Source organism: Aphelocoma coerulescens (assembly GCF_041296385.1).
Source record: "Aphelocoma coerulescens isolate FSJ_1873_10779 chromosome Z unlocalized genomic scaffold, UR_Acoe_1.0 ChrZ, whole genome shotgun sequence".
Lineage (NCBI taxonomy): Eukaryota > Metazoa > Chordata > Aves > Passeriformes > Corvidae > Aphelocoma > Aphelocoma coerulescens.
This window is the reverse complement of record NW_027184085.1, coordinates 61,610,950-61,635,818: the sequence shown is the minus strand read 5'-3', so window position 1 is coordinate 61,635,818 and position 24,869 is coordinate 61,610,950. Positions and strand designations below refer to the sequence as shown.

Genomic DNA, 24,869 nt, shown 5'->3' with positions numbered 1-24,869 from the left:
TACCACACTATTTGCCTATGCTTGTGGCACCACAGAGTAACAGAATTTTTATTGTCCTAATTCAGCTTCAGGAGGACATAAAACAAGAAGCAAGCCAACAAGACTGGAAAGAATAGGGGCTTCCCATGCAGATAGGACTTTGCATTTATTCTGTCCTATTCTAATGGACACAGAACTAAGTCTAATGGACAAAGGAGTTCAGATTTGGGGTCGTGTGAAGGACATCTCCTCCAAAGACAGTATGGAGGCAGTGGGGCAACTTTGGAGAAGTTCCCAATCACTTCTGCTCATATCTGAATGATCTGAGTAAATTTTGTGAAGTATGCATTGTTTACTACCTTCACTAGGCAGACAAGCAAATAGCTGGCAATGAAATTGTATGACCATGATATGTCCAAACACTGACTACTACTACATCAACAGAAGCATGCTGAGCCTTCAGGCAGTATCGGATACATATTAGACATTTATCATCCTTCATCAGAGAAGGAGTCCCAACCACTCTATGAAAGGGGTTGGCAGTGCACTTAACCCCACTTACTAAAGTATTGAGGCAAAAATCAGCCACAAGGAAATTCACCTGCTTGAAGGAACTGCATCTGTACTGAGTTTGTGTGGCAAGGTTATTTTGGGAAGAGGGGATGGGGTGAATGCCTGCAGGGGCAACTTCTGTGAGAAGATGCTGTAAACTTCCCCTGTGTCTGATAGAGCCAGTTCGTTCTGGCTCCAAGACAGACCCAATGCTGGCCAAGTATGAACCACCAAGTGATGGTGTAAGCGCCTCTAGGATAGCATATTAAAGAAGGTTAAAGAAGTTATTGCACAGAAGCTATTGCAGACAGAGAAAAGAGAGAACATGTGAGAGAAGCAGCCCTATGAACACCAAGGCCAGTTCAGAACGAGGGGCAGGAGGTGTTCCAGGTGCTGGGGCAGAGATTCCCCTGCAGCCCCTGGTGCAGCCCATGGTGAGACAGCTGCACCCCCGTGGCCCTTGGAGGTCTGTGATGGAGCAAAGATCCACCTACCCCACAGGTGGAGGGTCCCACACTGGAACAGGGGGATGCTAAAAGGAGCTGTGACCCCATGGGAAGTCCACACTGGAGCAGGTTTGCTGACAGGACTTGTGACCCTGCAAGGGATCCGTGCTGAAGCAATCTGTTCTTGAAGGACTGCACCACAGGGGAAGCTCACACTGGAGCAGTTTGGAAGAACTGAAGTTTATTCTGGGGTTTATTTCTGAGAAGTTTGTGGAGGACTGTCCCCTTTGGGACACCATGATGGAACAGGGGAAGGCATCCTCCCTCTAAACAGGAAGCTGTGGCAGAGACAACATGTTATGAACTGACCACAACCCCATTCTCCATCCCCCTGTGCCTCTGCAGGTAGGAGGTAGAGAATTGGGAATAAAGTTAATCCCAGGAAGAAGGGAGGTTGCCAGGGAAAGTGTTTTTAAGATTTGGCTTTACTTCTCACTATCCCACTCTCATTCAAATTTGACTAAATTCAATTACTTTCCTCAAGCTGGCTCTGTTTTGCCCATGATGACAACTGCTGAGTGACCTCTCCCTTTCCTTGCCTCCCTCCATAAATATATGTCTCTGCCCTGCCCAGCTGAGGAGTGATAGAAGGCTTCGGTATTCAGCCACGGCCTAGCCTTCAAGGCATCCTTATTTCAGCTCTTCAGCTGTTACAGCTCATGAAAATTATTTGCTTGTGAAATATTTTTTTCTGTCTTTTTTCCAGTTTTTGTCACAGATGAGCTCTCTAATCTAGCCCACTAGATTATCTTTATAGCTAAGAGTTTATATAACTAACTTGAGCTAACCCCATTGTAAAGGCAAATTTGGCTTGGAAATCCATTTCACCTGTGACAATGAAGGGTTAAATTAAAGTTATTCAAGTATAGGGTGAGAATAAAGGCAAGGGGTAACAGCCTTTAACAACAGCACCGCTGCTAAAAGAAATGCTTGTTAATTCACAGTTTCTTTATGAAAAGTACCTTTCATTAAATGTTATTTTTCCTTCTTTTCCAAAGCCTAGTTAGGAAAAGTTCATGCTATGCAAATATAGTCATGATCAACTGGCTAAAGAACTACATTTTATATTTCTATTGTTTGCTGGGAGTCTGTAACAGGTGGTATAAAAAAAAGCAGGGCAAAACATAAAACTTAATCTGATTACATACTTCAAAAAAAAACCCAGCAGTTATAATCAGTTCCAATCTACAACTTGAAAAATGTTCTACATATCTTCTGGAAATGTGTACATGTTTCCTCAAGTGACAAAACTGAATAGCCTTAAGGACTTCAAAAATATGAGTCTCTGAAAAAAAAAAAAATTCAAGTGGATCGTTTTTATTAAGTTGAAAAAGCAGTGTAAAATTGTTGATATGTTTAAGTTTCTTCTAAATATTACACATAGGACAGGGAGGGAGAAATAAACTCCAGGTGATCAATTATTTATTTACTCCACAGGAAAGCAAACTGCTAAAGAGGAAAAGGGTGAGGATCACAGTAGGAAATCAGTAAATCAATGAGTAGCTTCTTAAAGAGGAAAACAGCTACACAAACTGGCACTACAATTTGAGGGCTTGACTTCAATTACTGTCTCTCTGTATTGATCAGAAATTAAACTTAACACCACAGGTGCAATTGCAGAGAAAATGGGTGCTTCTTATAGTTGGTAACCTAGAAAATGTAACCACATAAATGTTTTTTTCTATTGTTAGGCATCCAGTAAAATCTTCTGCAGCAGTAAAAAATGTCCTTGTGTCTTTTACCTATTTTTCTCCCTGTAGAGTGGAAGTGCAGTGATGATAGTCACCAGCCACATTGCCCTTCCTGTTCCAGATGAGTTATCTTTATCTCCCTCATCTTTATCATCCCTCATCCCTCCTTATCATCCCTCATACTTGCAACACCAGCTCCTTCTGATGATAGACTAATTATCAGGACTGTGGGGTAATGCATCTGTTTATTAGCACTAACAAGAAAAGCAATGGTAATATAAAGGGCCCTGTTGTGTGCAAACAAAACCTGTTTCTTCTACTGTTTTTTACACTCAGAAAACACAGCCTTGAGTGTGATGGTCTTTCAGTAAGTGGTTGCTTAATGAAAATATGTTTGATTTCATATGGACTTTAGCTCCTATATTTCTCTTTTCATCATCCATCTAAGATTTCAAGGGAAGAGATTATTAGCCTGTACTTAATTTATCTAAGAATTGTGGCCTACTTGAGCATTTTAATTTAGATTTCATTCTCAGCTTGGCTGAATATGGTAAATGCAATTAAATATGAATAAACTATCAGAAAGACTGCAGAAAACTCACATCTTATGGGGATATTTCATATAGAGAAGACTCTTGTTTGGTATTCCTGACTCGCAGATCACTCAGGGAAAACAAAAAACCCAAACTAAATATTCAGGGGACTACAGAGATGCTTAGCTGGTAAATGGATGTTCTGGTTGATGGTTGATTGTTACCATTCTCTGCCAGCTATAAACAACATTGGAAAATGGATTACAGGAGCACTCTCCTGTTAATTTCAAAATTGGTTTATCCAGCCAGGTAGTCTGAGTTGATCTACCTGATTTTTCCTCATGTGGATGATTCACAGCTCCTGAGATCCCTTCAACTAGAACAATCTTTCCTTGGCTGATGGCAGCAAAAAGCTGGTAACAATCATCTCTTAACCTAAGAGAATAATGTTCAGAAATGGGAAAACCCCCTTTTAGATGATCCAGAGGTTTTGGGGGTGATGGACCTGAGCAGTTGGTGGTCAAAATACACCACCTACCCCAAGTGCCAAGAGCAAGCACCGGTAGAAAGAAAGATGCACCACAAAAATATAAACCAACTTCTTTCAGATGTTAATAGACTAGGCAAGTCCTTAAACAAGCATCTTGAAATTAAGAGGACATTATACAGCAGGCATCTCCAGAGAGTCACTCACTGTTAAGCAAAGTTGGTTAGAGCATTGCCATCTAACACAAAAATTTAAAAATACAAGGAGTTAGGGTTAGCAGTTATTGTTTTTCATTATCTAGAAATTGTTATCAGTTATTGCTTTTCATTATTTTGTGGGAGATAAAATAGTTACAATCCATAAATCTGTGAACCCAGAACACTGAATCCACTGCAGAAAAGAAAAATCCTTCCCAGGGTAGGGTACATCTTTAAGGTACCTTGGACACTTAAACCCTTAAAAGTAAAAATGTTCACTAAGCTAAAAAGAGGTGATTATTACAAGCATTTTGACAGCATCACAAGTAAATGCTGCTCTACAAAGTCTTCTTCGGGCAAGCACTGTACACGTCATAAAATTCCTGCCTTGAGGAGACTGCAGTCGAATCATTTACTCTTGAAAACAATTGTGATACACTACTGTCCTTTACACAACTTAAAAGATGTGTAGCCTAATAACCACAGCAAATAAATAGCTGATTTGTCAGTCCTTTCTTGTCCACAAAGCAATAGAGTCAGCCATTAGGATACATAGCTTAGAAATATAATGGAGTGCACAAAAAGATCACTAAATATTTTCACATAAGTTTAATAATCTTAATAACATTCGATTAGTTAGAACTAGCCTTTTTTTTCCTCGCCTCATTCTCTCTCTTCTCCCTCCAACTTTATTGTTTCTTTTTTTAAAAAATCATTCCTTTCAGCAGATATTTGTAATATCTTAATACTTCTAGCAGAATCTATGATTAAAAAAGAAAAAAATAAAACATGAAGCTAGTCATAGATGTAGTCAGTTAACCCAGGAATCCCTTTCTGCAGCACTTTTGAAATAAGTAGAAGTAAGCCCACCATAGCAAGATGCAGTGGAGTCCCTGCAATGATTCCTCAGCAGGCCCTACTCCCCCTTCCTCTCCCACTCCCACTGAGGCACCAAAGGGTTTCCAGTGTATTTTCAGTCAGCACTTCTCACCTATTTCAAAGAGCGGTAAGAAAGGATGCAAAATGGAAGGAAGAAGTAGGCTGGAGACATCCAGAAAGTACTTTTAGCAGCCTTTGGAACAAATTAAGACCCTTGTCCCTGGTTGTTTGACATGATCTCCACTTTCACACCTCTGATGCCCTCCTAGGGTTCTTAGTTCTACCCAGACACCCTTTTCTGTAACTTGAGCTACTCTCTTGAGCTATAGGAGGAAGGCAGATTGCTACACTGTTGCCTTTATTCTGGTTATGTCTGAACAACAAAAGCCTCTCCTACACCCACCCTGTCCTTCACCGCTGAAAAATTGTTTCCCTGGTTACAAATGTAACCTTGCTGTCATATTTGTTTGAAACTTTGAACTTTGCTGTGTGGTGTTGAGGTACGTGCAACCCTCACCTTCTGTTCTCTTTTCAATTTGCTTTTGTGACATTTTTTCTTTTCCTTTCATGTAGAAAGGGATTACTACTCTGACAGCTCTTATAAGATAGCCCCTTCAGGCTGCACAAAACACTTTCTCACACAGATTAGACTGCGCCAAATGGTGCTGCTATTGTTGCTGCTACTGCTGCTGCTGCACACACTGATGAGCACCCCCTTACCATGGAAGTCACGACAACACATGCTGAATAAAGCTCCGCAACTAATAGGACAGGAACAATCTTTGTTCCTGCAGCTGTAAAGGCCACAAGGAATAGGATCAAAGCAGCTGAACATTGAAGTGGTTCATACTCCACCTCATTCTAAATAACTACGACTTATTTCAAAGAGCGGTGAGAAAGGATGCAAAATGGAAGGAGGAAGAAGTAGGCTGGAGACATCCAGAGAGTAATTTTAGCAGCCTTTAGAACAAATTAAGATCCTTGTCCCTCGCTGTTTGTCATGAACATCTTTCCTTTATAGACAAGGTCTGCACAGAACCACTTGTAAAGGTGAGGAAGATACAGATGATTCATCTAGAATAGAAACAGTGATGTGGTCAGAGTTGTTTATTTGGCTTTACAACTTCCTCCCTTCTTTAATTGCAAGGCCTCTCCGTGTCCTCCCAAGATACCTCCCTTCTCATGTCTGTGTACCATATCTGAAGGTGATTTGCCTCTGAGAACAGGGAAGAATTTGGCAGCAATGTTAGTGGTGCATTACTTGCACTAGTGTTCTCACTACTACTGTACTAGTGGAATGGGACAGCAAAATGAAAATGTGTCATGGCACAAAAGAAATGACCACATAGGCTCTGTGTGCTGTATTTTATTCGCTATTTACCTGTGCAATGTGTCTTGCTGTTCTCTGCCCAGTTTCTCCTTGAAATTACAGGATTGTTTGGGTTTGCATATTTTTTCCATTTTCACAGTTTTGTAAATGTGTCCCCCTACATTCATTGTGTCCCATGACACTCTGCTGAAAAATCATCCGTTTCTCTGTGACTGGCAGTTTCACACAAAGCCATTTATATACCTTCATTAATAGCTCTTTTCCAGCCAAAACACATTAATTTCCCCACAGCCCATAATTATTTCCACTTTTGACCCCCAACACCAAACAAACTACTGACGTCTTTAGGGATTTTTGTTTATCTTGTTTTCTCTTGTGGAGAATCTTGTTTGTTTCAATAGCAATTAGCTTTTACTGTCTACTTACTCTTCTCTTTCACTTTGTCTTCCTCTTAGATGTTATTCCATTGCACTGCAGACTCTTCTGTGTGTTTGCAAAGTACCTAGCATGTCATTGTCACTGCCGATCATTGTGACTGCTGTAAGAAAAAGATTGTAATTTATTGCTTAGGAAATGCCATGCCATGTTATTTCCTGAAATTTGTACACTCATACGGTCACCTGAGTCTTACCAGTCAACCCACTAAAATTCAGGAGAAATACATAAAGGACAAATTACATTTGTAGCAGTTCAGTCAGTCAAGTAAATATCTTAGTATCATAACCAACTGCATTTGGTATCAAAACTCCACCTTTTAACACTTCGCTTTTAAGTGTAGGATATCCAAACAGAAGGATTTCTAAGAAACATCAATAGATTCTATATGGACATGCCCTAATATTTCCTTTTTAATTTTGTACAGATTCATTTCCAGAAAAGATCTGAGAATAAGCTACTAACTGTGCTTCTTTAGCTGAAACAGCCTGTCAGAGGTAACTTACCTGAAGGATTTTGGCTTTGGTTTAGGAGGGTGTTGTGAGTCCTTGATTTACTTTGAAAAAAAAGCTTTGCTATATTCAATGGCTTGGATCATCCTTGCTATGAACAGCCCAGGCTAATAACAGTCAGTAACACCCCAACTCCTCATTCCCTCATGTGGTGTTATTCTCCTACAGGAATTCTCTTTAACAAAAATAAGAGCAACCTTTCCATGTGTCTGAGTAAATCAGAGTCAATAGAATCACAGAACGGCTTTAATTGTAAAGAACATTAAAGAACATCTAATTCCAACTCTCCTGCCCTGGGCAGGGATGCCTTCTACTAGTCCAGGTTTCTCAAAGCCTCATCTAGCCTGGCCTTGAACACTTCCAGGGATGGGGCATCGACATCTTCTCTGGGCAACATGTTCCAATCAACAATAAAGAATTTCTTCCTAATATCTAATCTAAACCTGTTCTCTTTCAGTTTAAAACCATCACCCTTGTCCTATCACTACATGCCCTTGTAAAAAGTCCCTCTCCAGCTTTCTCCCAGCAGGCCCCCTTTAGGTACTAGAACACCCTACCACCACTCTAAAACCTTGTCAGCCTTGACAAGAAATCCAGCAAGTGCTCCTCACCAGCTGAGCGACTTCCGAGAAATCTACTCCTAACAAGAACACAAGTCCTTTTACTCCTTCTGCCTGTTCACTAGTTTGTGTCTGCTGGACTGAAATGGGCCACTGGACTCCTAGCAGCCAGCAGCTCTGGAGCAGACTACAGTGCTTCCCCAGTGCTTTTATCATGTCATTTATAGCCGTTATTTTTTCCTGAGCTGTCACACAGTTTAACTGTAGCTGGAAAACACTGAAGGGATAGAGTGGAAGTCCAGTAGGGAAGTCCCTATCTACCCAGGTTCACCCACTCCTCACACACATACTGGTGAATATTGGCTCAAGTGTTCAGCAAAATTTACTCACTTTTCGACTCCAGCTTGTCCATACTCAAAGTTGATGGAATTTTGGAACTGTTTGCAGGAGGCAAACTTCATCTTTCTGTAAAAAAATATGTTATAATTGGAGGAAGAATGCGCCAGATAAGGACTCTAACTGATGAGCACACTGAATCCCGCTTGGGTAAATCTTATCCTTGTCACTGTGACTGATTAACTTTCCTTTTGTTCAGGTTTTGGTTTGGGGAAAGAGGTTTGTTTTGGGGATTCTTTGTGAGTTTGGTTTCATTTTATTTTGGGTTTGGTTTTACGTTTGGTTTTTTGGGGTTTTTTGTTTGATTGGCATTTGTTTTGGTTTTTTGTTCATGTTTTGGGTTGGTTTTGTTTGTTTGATTGGGTTTGTTTGTTTGTTTGCTTTCCTAAATAAATGCTTGGGAATAGAATAGAAAGAACTCCCTGAACAATTTCTTCTTTATCAAGTACCATACAGGCCTGAAGCAGCATGCATTAGTGTTATTTTAGGACATTACATAGCAGAATATGTACTTCCTTTGCTGTTAAACGTGTAATTTAATGGAATAAGTATTAAATAAAGATTAGATTTTAAATGCCAATTAAAACACATGAAGATGCAGCAAAATTCTTTCCCCTGACAAGGAAAATGCTACAAAAACAAATACTTTCATATCAATCTAAATGAGAGGAGTATCAAAAGCATCAGACAGGCTTTAAAATATCTGGGGCATGACTTTCAAATACAGAATTCACCTAATTAACATCAAGCAAGATACCTTTTTTCCCAAAAAGTGACATAACACTGCTATCAGCATCTAAGGTTCAAACTAGATTAGATGTGGCTGAAACTTCATTATAGTTCCTGTTTTGTGAACACTGGTTTTCAGTATGGTTTGGAGAAAGCAGCTGAAGCATCACTTGATTTTATCAGTGTTTACTTATCAGCTCTATGATATCCGCAAAGCAAGAGCTAAAAGGTTTAGCTGATGAGTTCTTCTCAATTGCAATGTAAAAAATGAAAGGAATTCACCTGCTCATATTTTGGAATGAGAAATGATAAAGCAGCAGCTGCAGTAGGTGGAATATTAAACACTCTCAGTATAATTGCTTTTTGATTTTTGGATTTCAACAAGAGAAAAATTGTGCCTTTTCTTAATTACCTGGATTACCATAGTCTTTAAAACAGGTTAGAATTTAGAAAACTCTGTGAGGACAGTTCTTATACAACACCAACTTATGTGCCTGGAATTCCAGCAAAGGCTTAGGACTCTTCCCAGATAACTGCCCATATTGTTATCATCAGCCTGGCTGCACAAGACAGCGTGAGTCTTATTTCATCTTCCCACTGAGGTTCCAGACTAAGTCACTTTCTCTCCCATGTCTGTAGGATCCTCCCTGGAATATTACATATCCCTATATTGTGATATTGAAGAGAAATTACACAAATTAATCCACTATGTCCACTTGCTTTTTCAGATGAATAGGTGACTTCAACACCTTATTCTCTTGTGTTGAAATTAATTAACTTTTCCACATATTGTGAGCACAATGTCTTGATCATAACATTGTGGACCTCCATGCAATCCTGGTAATGATCGTGTCTCTGTGAACAACTCAGCAGGATCTCAATGTCTTTTGGGGTGACACGAGGCAGAAAAAAACATAAATAGTCACGCAAGTGCTGGATGGAGAAAGAGTCTCACTTCAGCCAAGCAGAAGTGAGTAGACGTAGAAGAACATAAAGTCCCAGTGACCTCACCAGTCCCCAGTCCTGAATTCCTGCTCAGATCACCCTCATAGTCATACCTATCACCCCATACCCACAGGAAGGACTAAAGGGAGTTCAGGGCTCCTTTGCACTTCCCCAAAGACCTCCTGCCAGCTACTAATCCCTGCCAGACCCCAACCTCCCCTTTCTGTTGGACATGGATGGAGACACACAGATGGTCATTTTCCAGTGTTTGCAGTTTCTCTACTGTGTCTCCTTGAGGTGGCTTTCCTGCACTGCTTGCCACCAGTTTATCAGACAGAAATCAATGGTATTTAAACCAGGGCTAGAACTGATTAAGTAATTTCATTTTTCCTAGACTATAAAACTTTTATTGAAGCTGTAACACTGGTAAATCTCTGGATAAATGCTAGCCTAGACAAGTCTAAATGAAACAAAAGAAAATGTCTGCAACTGTTCTCTCAATTGATTTACACTCACTGGCAGAAGGGTACAGTCTTCCATTTTAAACTGTTATATCACCATTCTTTTATCTCCTTCTCCATTAAGTACCTGACCGCTTATCTTGATGCCCATTACCAAACCATCTGATGTCCCATAAGATTATGTCAACAATAATAAATCTCTCATTTTTCTCATCATTTAGTAGTTGGAACTTGATTAGGAATAATTTTAGGCGTTGTTACTCCTGTGTTCCCCTCAGGGAGCAAACAAGTCTTGTTGACTGAAACATTAGTAAACAGGATTATGACGAAACAAATCATCGAAGTAAAAGAGCTGGGGTGTGAAGCCCAAAGCATTTAGAGAAATGCATTAGTCATACCTTGGAAACCAATCAAGAATTTGGGGAAGGGGGGCAGAAAGCTAGTGAGGTCAAAATGTAGGCAGAACTAGCTGTAAATAAAATCCCTCTAGATAGCTGACTAACACAAAGTGTATGAGCTGAAACTTGTTTATTTGAACCCTGTGGACCCACTACATGTTTCTCTTGGTTAAATATCTTGGAGCTGGAGGCAGATGCAAGAGGTGAAGGTTACTCCCTAGTTAACAACAAAACGCAATGCTCTCCCACACCGCTCCACCAAGGACTGGAACAGGGATGATCAAACAAAAAAACCCTTAACCCCTGGGAAATACATTCCCCTGTGACAGGTGGGAATGGTCCTGAAAAACAGCCTGCACGTCCACCTTGGGTCATGTTTACACAGCAGATATTTGGTACAGCCCAGGACTAATCAAGGAAAGGGACATGGGACACACTGCTTTGGAATTTCTCGTTTATTTTCCTCGGCACCTCTTCTCCCTCTTGTTTTCCTTCTCTGCCCATGTCACTCTATGAACTTGATACTTTGTTGCTGGAAATACATATTTTGGCAAAAACTACAGAGAAAATAGTGCTGGGCACCACTGAAACAACCCTGAATAAAAGTAGAATAAAACCCCAAGCCAAAACAAAAACCACCCTATTTAGAAGGAAAGCTTTAAACAATCTCTGAACGAGTAGGATCTTATTATTTTATGATTCTTTGTCCAGCCTGCTTCTGGATAGTGGATATTCACACATTTCATCAATGAGATTTATTGCTCTTCAGATATTATCTATACTCTAACATGTTTTCATCATTAATTTTAAGGGGAAGAATACTAGAAGTGAGCACAAACAGAAAACTATTTCACTGCATTAATAAACTGCTCAAATCCCAGTACTAAAGCTGAGCTGTAATGAACATGTCAAACTAAAACTCCTGTAATACTCTGAGCCCACCTCATGGCCTACTCCTGCTGCATCTCAAGTCACTTATAATCAGTTTGGTGATGTCTGCCCCACTTCACAACTGAACTCAGAAGCTAACTAAAATTAAAACCTGAATGAATTTGGTTCCAGCAACCTGAGGCAGATCTTTTCTTCCTGAGATCAGAAAATCTCAAAACACCCCGTTTCACTGTTAGAGTGAAAAGATTGTTCATGTAGTCAAAACCATGACAAAACTTTTAACAGGAATAGGATGAAGGTTGTAAATAATTGCCAGCTGAAGTGAGAACAGTCTTTGCGTGCAGTTTACAGCAAGGTCACTCTGCAAAACCATCTTTTCACAAAAACACACCTATCACTATGGTAGTGCCTCCTTTCCATTACTGTCATAGTTATGTACATCATTGGAAGGAAATAAATGTTCCCTGATTCCTCTCTGGAAGGGGAGGAGAAAATTAATACCTTGGTCATTTTTAGAGCTGATCCAAATTTCTTTCATATTAAGTATGTAAGTTTAATTGTCATTATCTCCAAATCAAAATACCTAATGTTTCCAGAAGAAATGCCAAACTGCCATTGTTCTGTTTGAACTGCTATTTATATGTAATCTCACTTGGATATATCCAAATATCAACTTGTAGGAGTTTCAGTACGGCAAAAGCAATAAAGCCAACTATAAGAAAAACATTTCAGACAGTAAAATGGTTCTTCAAAAACATCAGTTGCAAATTAACATTCATGACAAGACTAGAACTTTGTTATTGTTATTTCAAGGGATGATATTAGAGAAATAATAGGTTAATATTTATAGTGTAAGATAATTCAATGAGCTGCTTCAGGATGAATATGATAAGGCATAAAAAAGCTTTGACTAATTATCAACTAGGTTAACATAACATTGTGTGCATGTGTGTTGTGTGTGTTGGATGAAACACATGCTGTTATGAACGTGCCAGATCTGCAACACTGATTACTCATCTCTTCTTGCAGACAGACTGAAAGTACTTGCTGTCGAGTATGTGTGCCAATTAAGTCATGGAATCATAGAACATCCTGTGCTGGAAGGCACCCATCAGGATCATCAAAGTCCAACTCCTGGTCCTGTACAGGACATCCCAAGAGTCACACCATGTACCTGAGAATATTGTCCAAACACTTCCGGAGCTCTGTCAGGCTTGGTGCTGTGACCACTTCCCTGGGGAGCCTGTTCCAGTGCCCAGAGACCCACCAGGTGAAAAACCTTTTCCTGATATCCCTCCTAAACCTCCCCTGACACAGTATCCTTATGGACTAAGTAGAGAATCTTGTATTTAGGGTAATGGTGATCCAAATACTGCTGCTTGGTGAATAAATTTTTGGGGTTTTTTTAATAACTTTCTGTTCCCTTGTGTTACAGTAGCTTCACCATCCTAAGAAACTAGAGCATAAACTAAAAAAAAGTATGTCTACAATTTAGCTATTTTTAGCCCAGCATCACACCAAGAAGAGTTCTGAGTTTCTCCTCAGTGCTTTCTCTGCAAGGTTTGCAGAATAAATGGCTTTTACAGCTGAGTCCACAATTGCTCCTCCAGTTGTACTTTCTGGTGTTTATCTCATAAAGGTGAAGGGATGTCATACATCTGCACTCACACTTGGTCACTGTACAGCTGTGTTATCCTCTTCTGCAGTTACTAAGTTAAACCTAAGCCTTACATGTGCCTGGTCCCCCCAGTCATACCCTGGATAGGCCAGACACAATTCCTTTCCTGACACCACTATCAGTGAGGAACTACAACTGGATACAGACGATTACACTCACCATTTTAAAAATTCTTTCCACTTAACTTCCACTAACAGTCTGTGGAACCACAGAAACTGGTTAATAGGATGGTTTTATATAATCTGTCGCAGGGAAAACATCCACACTTCAACAATATTGTTTCAAAACAACTGGACCATTCTGTTTAGAGGAATTTTGCACAACATGAAGGCAGCAGCCCTAAGGATCTTCACTGGGCTCAAGTCAGTTGATGTTTCTCTTCCTGACAGCATTATAGGAGTGAAAAAGAGTCAGATTCTTAAAAATGTTGGCATCTACAGATGAATTAGCAGTTCAAAAGTTTTGAGACCCTCAAATTTTACCTGCAAACCAAGAGGTTGAGGAATCAAAGATACCATTCCCAAGGCAGACAGTTCCTGAATTCTGAGAGTTGCCAGAATGAGATTTCAGTAAAAGCATTTTCCTTCCTTCTGCTGATGCCTGACACTTGGCTGTGGCAAGTAATGGTGAGAAGCAGGTATGTTCCAGCTCCAAAGCTGCATCCCAGGAAACGGGTGACTACTGCCTTCGGGTTCCCAGCTCTCAGACCACCTGCACACATGATCAGCCTACAGTCTTGTTCAATCCCTTTTACTACATCTATTTATACAGCAAAATTTTTAGCCTAACTAGTGGAAGATGGCAAACAGTTCTTACCAAGCAGTGAGCTCTGCTGACTGTTAATAAGTTTGCTTTAAAGTACTACAACCTTGCTTTGACTTTCAGTAGAAAAGATTTGGGTTTGAACAGACTTCCAAAATATTTAGAACCTCACAGACTACTTACGCTGGTTGAAAACGGCCTCTGAAAATCCAAATTTTTGTTGTGTTTGTATTCCAAAAGAAGTACTCCAGATTTAAAAGTGGAAAGAAATGATTGGACAGATTATGTTTCAAATTTTACAATTATTTTCAATGTAGAAAGAATGCTGAAAAAAATGCTTTCTGGCCTAATCTTTTGCTTTTTCAGAAGCAAAAGGCCCAGTCAAGGTCAGGAAAAGTAAAATTTTAAAAAATCCGGAAAATCTCTGCTCAGTTTTCAAACCGAAAGGATACAGCTGTAGTAGTACAGGGATGATATTGTCTTTTTCTTCATTCTAACCAGTACCTGCTCAGAACAGGACTTCAGACTGCACAGCTGCAAAACCCATGCCATAGAGGACAGCCTGTAGTAAGTATCATGAGTGTACTTTATTCATGCAAATCATCCCACTAATCTTAAGGGGACAACTCATTTTCTAGGTTGATCTATATTCTCCAGTGTTTGCACAGTTTGTGTTAAAAATACCTGTTGAGGGAGAAATAAATTATTAATGAATTATCAGCCTTAATTTGCCTTCTATATTTGTCAAGCAGAGCTGTGTTTAAAGACTTAGCCTTTCACTGTGCTTATGGCTAACACATATCCAGGACTGTAACATGCAGAAGGATAACCTTCCACAGAAGAAGGATAGAAGGGGGAGGAAAACAACTCTCTTTCTTGAAAACAACTCTCTTTCTTGTAGAAAAGGAAATAACACACATCTTAGCTACTAATTTAATGAGAAGTTTTGTCCTTTTTGTAGTAAAGTTGCCTCATGAAATTATTTTCACCTTTCTCCATATCAATTTAATGACAAGATCTTAATTTTAAATTCCTAATATCCAGATCAGTTCAGCCTGGAAAACTGGAATATTTTGACACAAGTATTTTCCTCAAGATTAACAGAAGAGATAACATAGGATCATTGGGGCTTACAGAAGGCTGAGAGTAAAGTTTGCTTCAAAACCTGAAAAGGCGGCACCTTAATGGAAGGGTGGAACAGGAATCGTCACCTCCTTAGTGACACTGATTGCTTTGCTCACTTTCTTGCCGGCTATTTGTCCATTTAAACACCCTGTCATTGCCAGGTTATTTTGCAACACAGGAACCTTGGATCAGCTGAGAAAGTAAATACTGCTCAAACATTCACATTTTCTGTGTATTAGCAGACCGGAATTTCTGGACATGAGTGAATGACATCGCACAGGAGACAATAAATTATCACAAAACACTTATCTCTGCTGTCTTTTGCCTCAAAAGGTGCAGCACTACCTGTCTGGCTAGCATCTCATGGCAGTAGGCCAAGAAGGCTGTTGACAGTGGCCTGACCTTCAATTTAGCCAGGCAGACAGGACCCAAGCCATGTCACACAGTGTCCCCTCCAGTGGGACTGCATCCTCAGCTGACCCTCAGGAGTATTTCAGTCATTAAGTCACCCACCACAAGCTGTGGGTGGACAGGAGTCTATCAGGAGATCCCATGAGATGTCATGCAGATTAGTGTGGGGTGACAGTGGCTTCTCTTTTTTGAAGTGAAGGTGCAGATGTACAAGTGCCGACTAACTCTGCACACTCCCACCAACCCTCATCCCATCCTGTGACTTAATTCTTTCTTTCTGATCCCCGATGGACTCTGGGGATCCAGAATAATGTTGTTCCTTGCCATTAGCACAGGTTACAATAATACGGACTGAAATGTTCAAAACTACAACCCTTACTCTGCATTCCCAAATGATATGAAAGCTTGAGGACTTGTTTGACCCATAAGTAACTTTTGTTCATGCAGGTAAGTGAACAGTACACCCAGAATCATGTCTGATTTAATGATGGATATTTAGTTCCTTGAGTATTCACTTATTACAGAGATCCCTGGTTTTATGAAAGAGATTCTCTTTTCTGTTCCTGAAGAAGAAAATTAATAATAGTGTAAACACAAAGACTTTAAAGCTAGAACAAACATTCAAGGAAGCCGAAGTATATTACAGTTGTTCTGTAATATACTTTTGAGGTCTTTTGATTTTTGAATGCAAGAAGTCAACACTACAGGATTGTATACAACCATTTTGCCTACAAAGTGCAGCACCACCCCTCAGGAAGGAAAACAGTGAGTTGCCAAAAAGGTGGACTTCTTTTCCCTTAGTGTCAGTCAGGCCCTGCTTGATGGGTTGAGGACTTTACTCAAGTGGTTCTTGGCAGGTGTGAAATAACTGCTGAAAACAATCTCATCTGTAAAACTGCACCAATTTGGCTGCACCACATTTTCTCTCCCTATACCATGTGCTAACTGATAGAACGTGAATCACAAGAATTAAAGACAGAAATGATCTATGATCTCTTCCACCCTTCTGCTACCAGGCCAGTCTTGTTCCCTGACATATATTCAGCACTACTTTCAAGTCCTTTTATGACAGGTGCATACAGACTTCCACCAATTCTTTGCCAGTGCACAAGCCTAATACTTCCCCAGCTAGAAAACCTTTTTTAAAGTGCAGCTTTTGCTTAATTTCATGGCATTATCTCCTTGGCCTGCCCTTTGTAAATTCTATATATTTTTAAGTCTCTTTCATTTTTTTTCCACTTCTGCAGCATCATTCCTGTCAAATACCACAGCAAAGGAACAGATTTGCAAAGGTGACATTTTTTAGCATCCTCAAATTTTTTCAAAGCACTCCTATATAGAACAACATGGCTGCTGGTGAGCAGCGGTAAAAAGGAAATGTAGAATTATAAAAAAGTGCAGGGTTTCTGCTAGTGCAGGCATGACCCAGCCATTACTGAAGATCAACGGGCTTTCCTGAATGTTGCTACATCTTACAAAGTCTGTATATGAAATGATAAGAAGAATGTATTAAAAAACCCACAATATGTCAAAATTTGAGGTTTTCTCTTGCTGTTTAAGCCTTCCTATAGTGGAAACTGAAAGATTTCTGTGACTGGACAAGTCTTCTGCATTCTTAAAATGTCAGTTTCATTCATGGGTAATTGCACGTGTTAGTTACAAGTATGCAGGTAGCTTCATATAATGTATTTTCTGTTACAATTTATACCTGTTCTTCAAATTGAAATTGCATGCCCTGCAAAAGATATCCCACTTAGACCATGCCAGTTGCTCAGTATGCTGAAGCCCAGTGTAAAGAACCAGACGCTAGATTACCTTCCTACCTGAACTTCTTTCCTCCAACTACAAAGGTGACACTGCCATAGAAATCAGAAGCACTTGTGTGGTTTAACATTTGCCCTGAGGTGATTCAGGATTTGATTTAACTGAAATCTTCAGCTGCCTCCATCCTCTTTCTTCATGAAAAAAGTTGCCCTACCTGACAAACAGGAAGGCAAGAAAATCTTACTACTCAATAGTTACCTTCTAAACTATTTGGTGGCCTCAGGGGGAGGCTCAGAATCAGGGTTGATCATCTTCTGACCATGTCAGGTCACAGTACACCCACTAGTGCCAGGCAGGAGTCTGAGCCTGAGTAATGCCCCAGATTTTGCTGTTACTGAACGTAGAACTGAAAATTGATGGTGAGCATTCAAAGCTTATTTTAATAGGTTAACAGACAGTAGCACTGTTAGCAGACAGTATCACTTCACAGAATCAGAAAAACAGAAGATAGGAAAACCATTTTTGTTTGTCCAGTCTTAAGCTATCCTCTATCAACAAATTCACTGCACATATGAAAGCAAGACAGTATTTTTATCATGAATCTCAAGAACACTATATTACAGAATCACAGAATATTCTGGGTTGGAAGGGACCCACAAGGATCATCAGGTCCAACTCTTCAGTGACTGGCCTGTGCAGGGATCAAACCCACAACCCTGGCATTATTAGCACCATGCTCTGACCAACTGAGCTATGTTTTCTAGTTTTTAGCTGTCTCAAATCAGTTTCTTCCACTTTCTCTGAAGTGTTATATCTGATCTGTTATTGCCACCAGAGCTCTGTCAATAAAGCAGTCATCACTAGTACTGAGCAGTGGCAGTTTTATGAAGAATTTTCATGTTTTTATTCTTTTGAATGGCCAACAACCCAAAATTTCAAAATTCTTCAGAAAGGAAACTCAAGGACCTGGGGAGAAAGGGTTGGAATGCTCAAAATATCTTAAAATATTACTGTATTACTGTCAATTTTGCAACTGCTATATTGAATTATATATAAGATGAAATACATTGTACACATACTTAAGAGAGAGAAAGGTATTTATTACACACTGTAACTCTTCCACTTAAGTATTAGTAGGAAATCTTCATGTGATTCAAACATTTTCCTACTCATTTTGTTTAAGAGAAGTGCCAGCCAGCAAAATAAGCTTGATTTCTTCTGAACTTTGATATTAACACACTTCTTCTGCACATTTTCTAATAAAACGCTTGTCAGAAATGTATTCTGGCACCTTTTATGTTTGCTTTGCTCAACCACAGTAAAGGACATCTAGACATATGCCAAATACATTTTGTTCGTTTTGTGTATACTAAACTATGTACAATGTACGCCCCTCAGTGGACTCCAACATGTTCTGAATGTAAGTATAAATATTTTCCAAGTCATCAGACATACAAACTTTTTGTGCACTCCTCATTAAAATAAATTTTATTCAAGACAGAGAAAAGCACATTGTGTTCTAGTTTAAAAGTAGGGAAGAGGTATGGGCAGAAGTTTTTTTAATCAATTCTGAATGGAAGAAGCAGGGATGCTCTGCTGCCTTTCAATAGACACTTGTGCAAAACTGCCTGTAATTTTATGGCTCTACAGAGACGTGTCACATTTCCAAGTGTTAAGTACTGCTTTTTTAAAAAATACAGTTCCCTAAGGGACTGTGAGTACTGCTAGGGGTCACAGAAGAACCTCACTGACAGCTGCAAGAAATGTTCAACCATTAGCATGCAGTTAAACAGCGTCTATATGGTAGGTTAGGGTCCACCTTTAATTTTTTATACTTACATTTTTGTAAGAGTCCAAGCAAGTTGTATGCTCCTAAGGAAACAGAGAGAGTAGCCTTGAAGGATGAAAATTGCTCAGGGTTTTATTTTCTCATGTTGTCAGTTCAAGGAAGGACAGTCAAGAGCCCTGAACTTTCAAAATGTGTTCAGATTTTAATAAATGAACAATCATTTTCAGATGTGGGGCTAAGGTTGAGTATTAACCAGACATTGCAAGTTTCTAATTGCTGTACTTCTCTCCATTCCTTTAACTGAGATACTCATTACTGCAAGGTCATAGTGGCTACACATGCTTCCTCTTACCCAGGGAGTTACATGAGAAAGATACATGGTGTCTTTTTATTTTGCACCATAAATAACAAGGCATCAGCCTGCAATATAGTTCACAGAAAGCTTTGTGTCAAGACACTGCACAGCAAATCTTTAAGGTTTGGGCTGCTAAGCTGCACCAAACAGGTCTGCCTGCACACCTCATGTACATGAAAAACAGATTATTGCGTATTGCATTATTTTTATTTATTTGTATTTTGGTAATGAGGATGATGTACTTGGAATCCAGTCACCACATACAGAGAAAAGACAGTTTGAACACACACGTGCATACACATAGTCTTCTTTCATGCAGCTGGGGAGAGTATTGAAATCGTGGTCTTACATAATGCACAGCAAATAAGTAAGCAGCAGTTAACTGTAAGACAAAAAGTAATTTGATCTCACATAGTCAAACTGAATAAATATAGCTGCCCTTTATTATATTTTGGGTTTCATCACAAAGAAAGCTAGACAATGACATGAAGATGAGAAAATTGTGAAAAGAAAGGAGTTTGCTCCTCATTGTTACTATAATCTCACCATTGTCTCTAACAGTGCCCAGAGTGACAGTCTGGTTTTATTTTCATGCCTTTAAATTAATATTTCCCTTGCTTAGCTACTTGTATTGGGCTTGCATGGCCAAGCTTTTGTAGCAGGGGGCTACAGGGGTGGCTTCTGTGAGAAGCTGCCAGAAGCTCCTTCCATTTCCAACAGAGGCAATACCAAGACACTCCAAAGGCCAACATGCCACTGGTCAAGACTGGGCCAATTAGAAATGATGGTAGTGCTTCAGTGATAATATATTTAAGAAGACAAAGACAAAAAAAGTCATTGCACAGTTGTAATCACTGCCAGATAAGAGTGGGGTGAGAACACGTGATGGGAACAGCCCTCCAGACACCAGGGTCAGTGGAGAAGGAGAGGGAAGAGATGCTCCAAGCACCAGACAAGCCCCACACCAGAGCAGGGAGATGCCTGAGAGGAGGCCCATGGAGAGAGATGCCCTCACTGGAGCAGCCTGTCCTTGAGGGACTGCACCTCATGGAAGAGTGACCCATGTTGCAGCAGTTTGAGGGGGACTGTTGCCCATGGGATGGACTCACATCAGAGAAGTTCATGGAGAACTGTCTCCCATGAGAGAGACCCCATGATGAGCAGGGGAAGGACTCCTCACCCTGAGCAGCGAGAGAAACAACATGCGATGAACTGACCATAACCCCCATTCCCTGGCTCCCTGCACTTCCAGGGGAGGAGGTAGAGCTGGGAAGGAGGGAGGCATGAGGGGAAGGTGTTTTTAAGGTCTGTTTTACTTCTAATTATCCTGCTCTGATTTCGTTAGTAATAAATTCAATTAATATCTCTAAATCTAGCCTGTTTTGCTTGTGATGGTATTTGGTGATTGATCTCTCCCAGTCCTTATCTCAACTCATGAATTCTTTGTTATTATCTCTCCCCAGTCCACCTGCACAGGGGAGTGAGAGAGCTCCTTTGGTGGGTGCGTGGCATCCAGCCAGGGTCAGCCCACCACCACCAATGAAGAAGAAGAATTGTGACACTTGTGCAGCAATAATGAAACAGTGAGATAAATATCCTGTGTTTTCCAGCCAATTGCTTACAGACTTTCTGAATTAGTGTTCAGGAAATTGGCAGTCTGCTGACCCAGCAGCATCTCTGAGTACAGCAGTGGTGCTCAGCCAGCCTGGCAGCTCAGCCTCTGTACCCTGACATGGCTCTAACTCTGGTCTGTGGCATTTCATGACAGTATGCAAATCTTGGCATTTTGTAGTTAGGCCATAACTTGGAACAGAACTGGGAAGCCAACCCAGTTTATTATTAGTCTAGGACCGGTAACTAATTCTAGGTAGTTTTTTTTCTGAGGTATTTTGGTAATGTTAAAGGATTTCACCACCAGCTTGTAAGTGGAGCTTTGGTGCAAAAAGGCAGGGGTACACTCAGACTGCTGAATGCCTATATAATATTATTTTCTAAGGAGGAGCTGAATTCTAGTGTCAGAATTATTCTAGTTTGGGGATCATATAAAATACGAAAACAAATTCTGTAAAAAGCAGTCTAGAGCAGTTGCAATGAATATGTACATCATCTCACTTGTGCAACTCCATTTATTTCAGTGACACCAACCTAAGCTAACCCAACACAGAAATTAGAACTTGTCTGCTTTTTTGAGTTACATCAGGATTATGTACCTCATGGTCAGCATACCATCTGAGCAGGGACTCAGTGCCAGCACTCCCAACAGCTTTCATTTTACAGTGAGTTGGTGCTTTCAGGCAAGGAAGGTTTCCTCTGATGGGTTTCACGTTGTTATGATAGTGCTGACCTCCATTCCTGGTGGCATTTTCCTAGTACTAAGATGTAGGCCATGGAGCAATTCTAAAAAATGCTATGCCCCCCCCTTAGGATCACACAAGAAAAACCCTGGAATGTTCTCCTGCCATCTCATGATATGACTCTTTTCAACACCCAGTGTCAGTGGACAGCCACAACCACCAGAAGGGCAGCCCACATTTGTCTGATAGGCAGATGCACTACAGACATGGTGTGCATGCACTTGATGCGCCACTGGTCAGTGCAAGCTGGCTGCAAGCCAAGAATTGTGCTAGTCAGCAGCTGTGACCATGGCTTTAGGGGCCTGCACTGGTTTTGGCTGGGGTAGAGTTCATTTTCTTCACAGCGGCTGGCATGGGGCTGGTTTGGATTTGTGTTGAACACAGGGTTGATAATACAGAGATGTTTTTGTTCTTGTTGAGCAAAGGCCCCTTCTGGTTTTCGTCCTGCCATGCTGGTGAGAAGATTGGGGATGCATGGGAAGTCACAGGACCCTCTGTCTCCTCTGCAGCTGCAAAAGAAAGAGAACAAGCATGAGACCAAGGAAAGAGAAGCCTGGGTAGCTGCTTCAGCAAGGACAACACAGAATAGCTTCATTTAGCCCACTGTGGTTCTGGGAGCAGTAAGGAGATATCATCAGGGAGAAGAGAGCAATGCATGGCTGCAAAAGACAAGGATCTTTGAGCTTCAGCAACAGGGACATACACATAGGAGAGCTCCTGCAAGCACACAGAGCACCTGGAAGTTCATGATGTTCCACAGGTGCCTGCAGGTGCTAATTAGTGCAGTGCTGATATCCTGACAAGCAGGACACTTACGACAAAGGTGAGCACCTCTCTTGAATTACAGTTATTGCCACTGTTTTCCCCTCAGCAGTCCTCAAGATGGCTACTGACTAGCTTTATGGACATTACTGTATATTTTCCTGTTTTCTGTATTTTCATCATCTACAATAGATGATGAAGACTTGATTTTACCAGGAACTAACAGTCACCAAAACAGATGCAGAGGAATCACAGAGCAAGTTTTGGGAAAAAGTGATCCTTGATGTGTAATATCAGCCTCAGAATCCAGTTCTGGAGCATTGGCACCAGTATTGTCTGAAGCAGTACGGGATGCACTGCAGAAAGAGAAAGACACCAATTTTCCAGGCAGTCACACTAGAGACTCACTAGTGGCACTAGAAGATGCCACTTCCTGAAGGAGAGTTGCTGGGGATATGGTATCAGGGACATCTCACACAGATGTGAAGACATCCATTTGGCAAAAGAGACTTTGGCTAGCATATTGGGTCAGCTATCCTAGTTCATGGGGTGTGAACTGCTAGCCAAGGTCTCCTGAGAATACGCTTTTGCTGCACTTCAGTATGCCTTATTGAAACATATAGGCTCACAGAAAGAGAGAAACATATTGGCTCACTACTCTCCATGGAAGTTGTCCTCATGCTTTGTAAAATGGTGTTTTCCAGCTCTCTCTGGGCAGTAACATTTGGTTTAATGAGCAAAAAGAGAATTTGCACAAACAGTATCTCTCTCTTAAACTGCAACTTCTTACAGGCTGGGCAAACAGTACAGGCTCTGTAAGATCAGAAAGATCTCAGTTTGAAAATTTTAATCTTTGGATTAAAGGTTTCTTGCCTCTTGGAACCCCCCTAGGAAATCCAGAGGCTGAAGGAGTTAATAACGCACCACCTTTGGCTCCAGACGGATCAAAGCAACTCAGCTTCCATGGGTCACTGTTTTCACTACAAAAGAAATCACTAGTGGAACAGTTATGACACTTCAAGGTATGCTTCTTGGAGGAGGCAGAGTAATTCATGCCTGTCAGAAAGAAATTCTCTGCCCAGCAGCACCAGCCCTTGTACTGATCCTTTGCAGAGTAGCAGGAAATACCTCACCATCCCCTAAATTTGCTGGACGCTTCCCAGTGTCGAGCTCCATGAGGACTGTCTGTATACAGCCCTGATTTATTCTTGTCTTTGAAGCAGTGTTATTGCAGTTTCTGAGCCACAGATTCTTATGGGCAGCTGTTCCTCATGCACAGGGTTTTCAGAGCCTGTTGCTGATGTGACTTCAGGTTAATGTACAGGCAGTCAGACACCAAAGTGGAAGAAGTAGAAGAGAAGCATGAAAGCATGCTCTGTTAGTTCATTTAACCATAAGATCTGCTTCTGCAACACCTTTCCAGTTCCCTGAATATAGCAATTTCCCTTCTTCAGCAATTCCTAGGTTTTGTCTGCTTGGCCTACTGGGTGTCCTTCATGTGTAACCCTTCCAAAGACAAGCCTCTTTCCTCCATTTCATCGTACTCACATGGGTTATCAAACTTTTGTTTGCAGATGTTGTGTAACACTCAGCAGCAGGAAGGCTCTGGAGCATTTTGAATGTAAATTTTCTGCTCCTCATCATTCTGACATTTTGATAGCAAGGCCAAACACAAAAGACCCCAGCAATATAGCAGCTGGCAATCATGTCAAACTTGGGGAATACACTACCTATATGAAGATCTCCGTATCAGTGCAGCTTGGGTTACTACTAAGTAAATTCAACATGCACAAAAGTCCCAGGTACAATTAACACTCATCCACAAAGTTAATTTTTCCTTATTGCATTGCCCATGCTGCTAGGACCTGGTTACACAACATGAAACCAACTGAAAGTATTTATGAAGAGGTAATGAAGGCCAAATTCTATCACAAAGTGGTTCTTGTGAAATAAAAAAAGGAGCTCAAATGCACCCCCAAACCCACTTACAATTAATCACAACTTTGCACATAAATCAGCCATCATGCTAGTTGACGTACTGTCATAGTAACTATCCAGACCACAGCAGCACTGCTCAGAGACTTTTAACTAATTTATATCAAATACACATTTCTCATGTGATTGTTAACATCTCTGGTCTACAGCTGTGCCTGAAAATTCCAACTCCTCTCCTCCAAACCAGTATTAGCTATAGATGTCTCCCAGTTTGATTTTGCTCAGTGAATGCCATACATTGTGAGGAAAAAAAACGGGACTGCATTGGACAGCATATCATGAAGCATTGATATTGTTTCACTGAGGAAGAGCCTTTCCAGTTGACGATGTTAGACTTAATGGTTAAAGCTCAGTAGAGGAACTCACAGATATGTGGAACAAAAGGGAGGGTGC

General features: G+C 40.6%; 1 protein-coding gene across 1 annotated transcript in view; it reads right to left on the bottom strand.

Moving 5' to 3' along the window:
• TMC1 (transmembrane channel like 1) overlaps positions 1-19,173 on the bottom strand; it is a 98,391-nt gene extending 79,218 nt beyond the window's left edge. The window contains exons 1-3 of the mRNA XM_069001782.1: positions 19,061-19,173; positions 8,052-8,126; positions 6,581-6,692 (exon numbers count right to left, since the gene is read on the bottom strand). The gene's annotated coding sequence lies outside the window, so the exon portion shown is untranslated. The remainder of the gene's footprint in view (positions 1-6,580; positions 6,693-8,051; positions 8,127-19,060) is intronic.
• Positions 19,174-24,869: the final 5,696 nt, after the last annotated feature.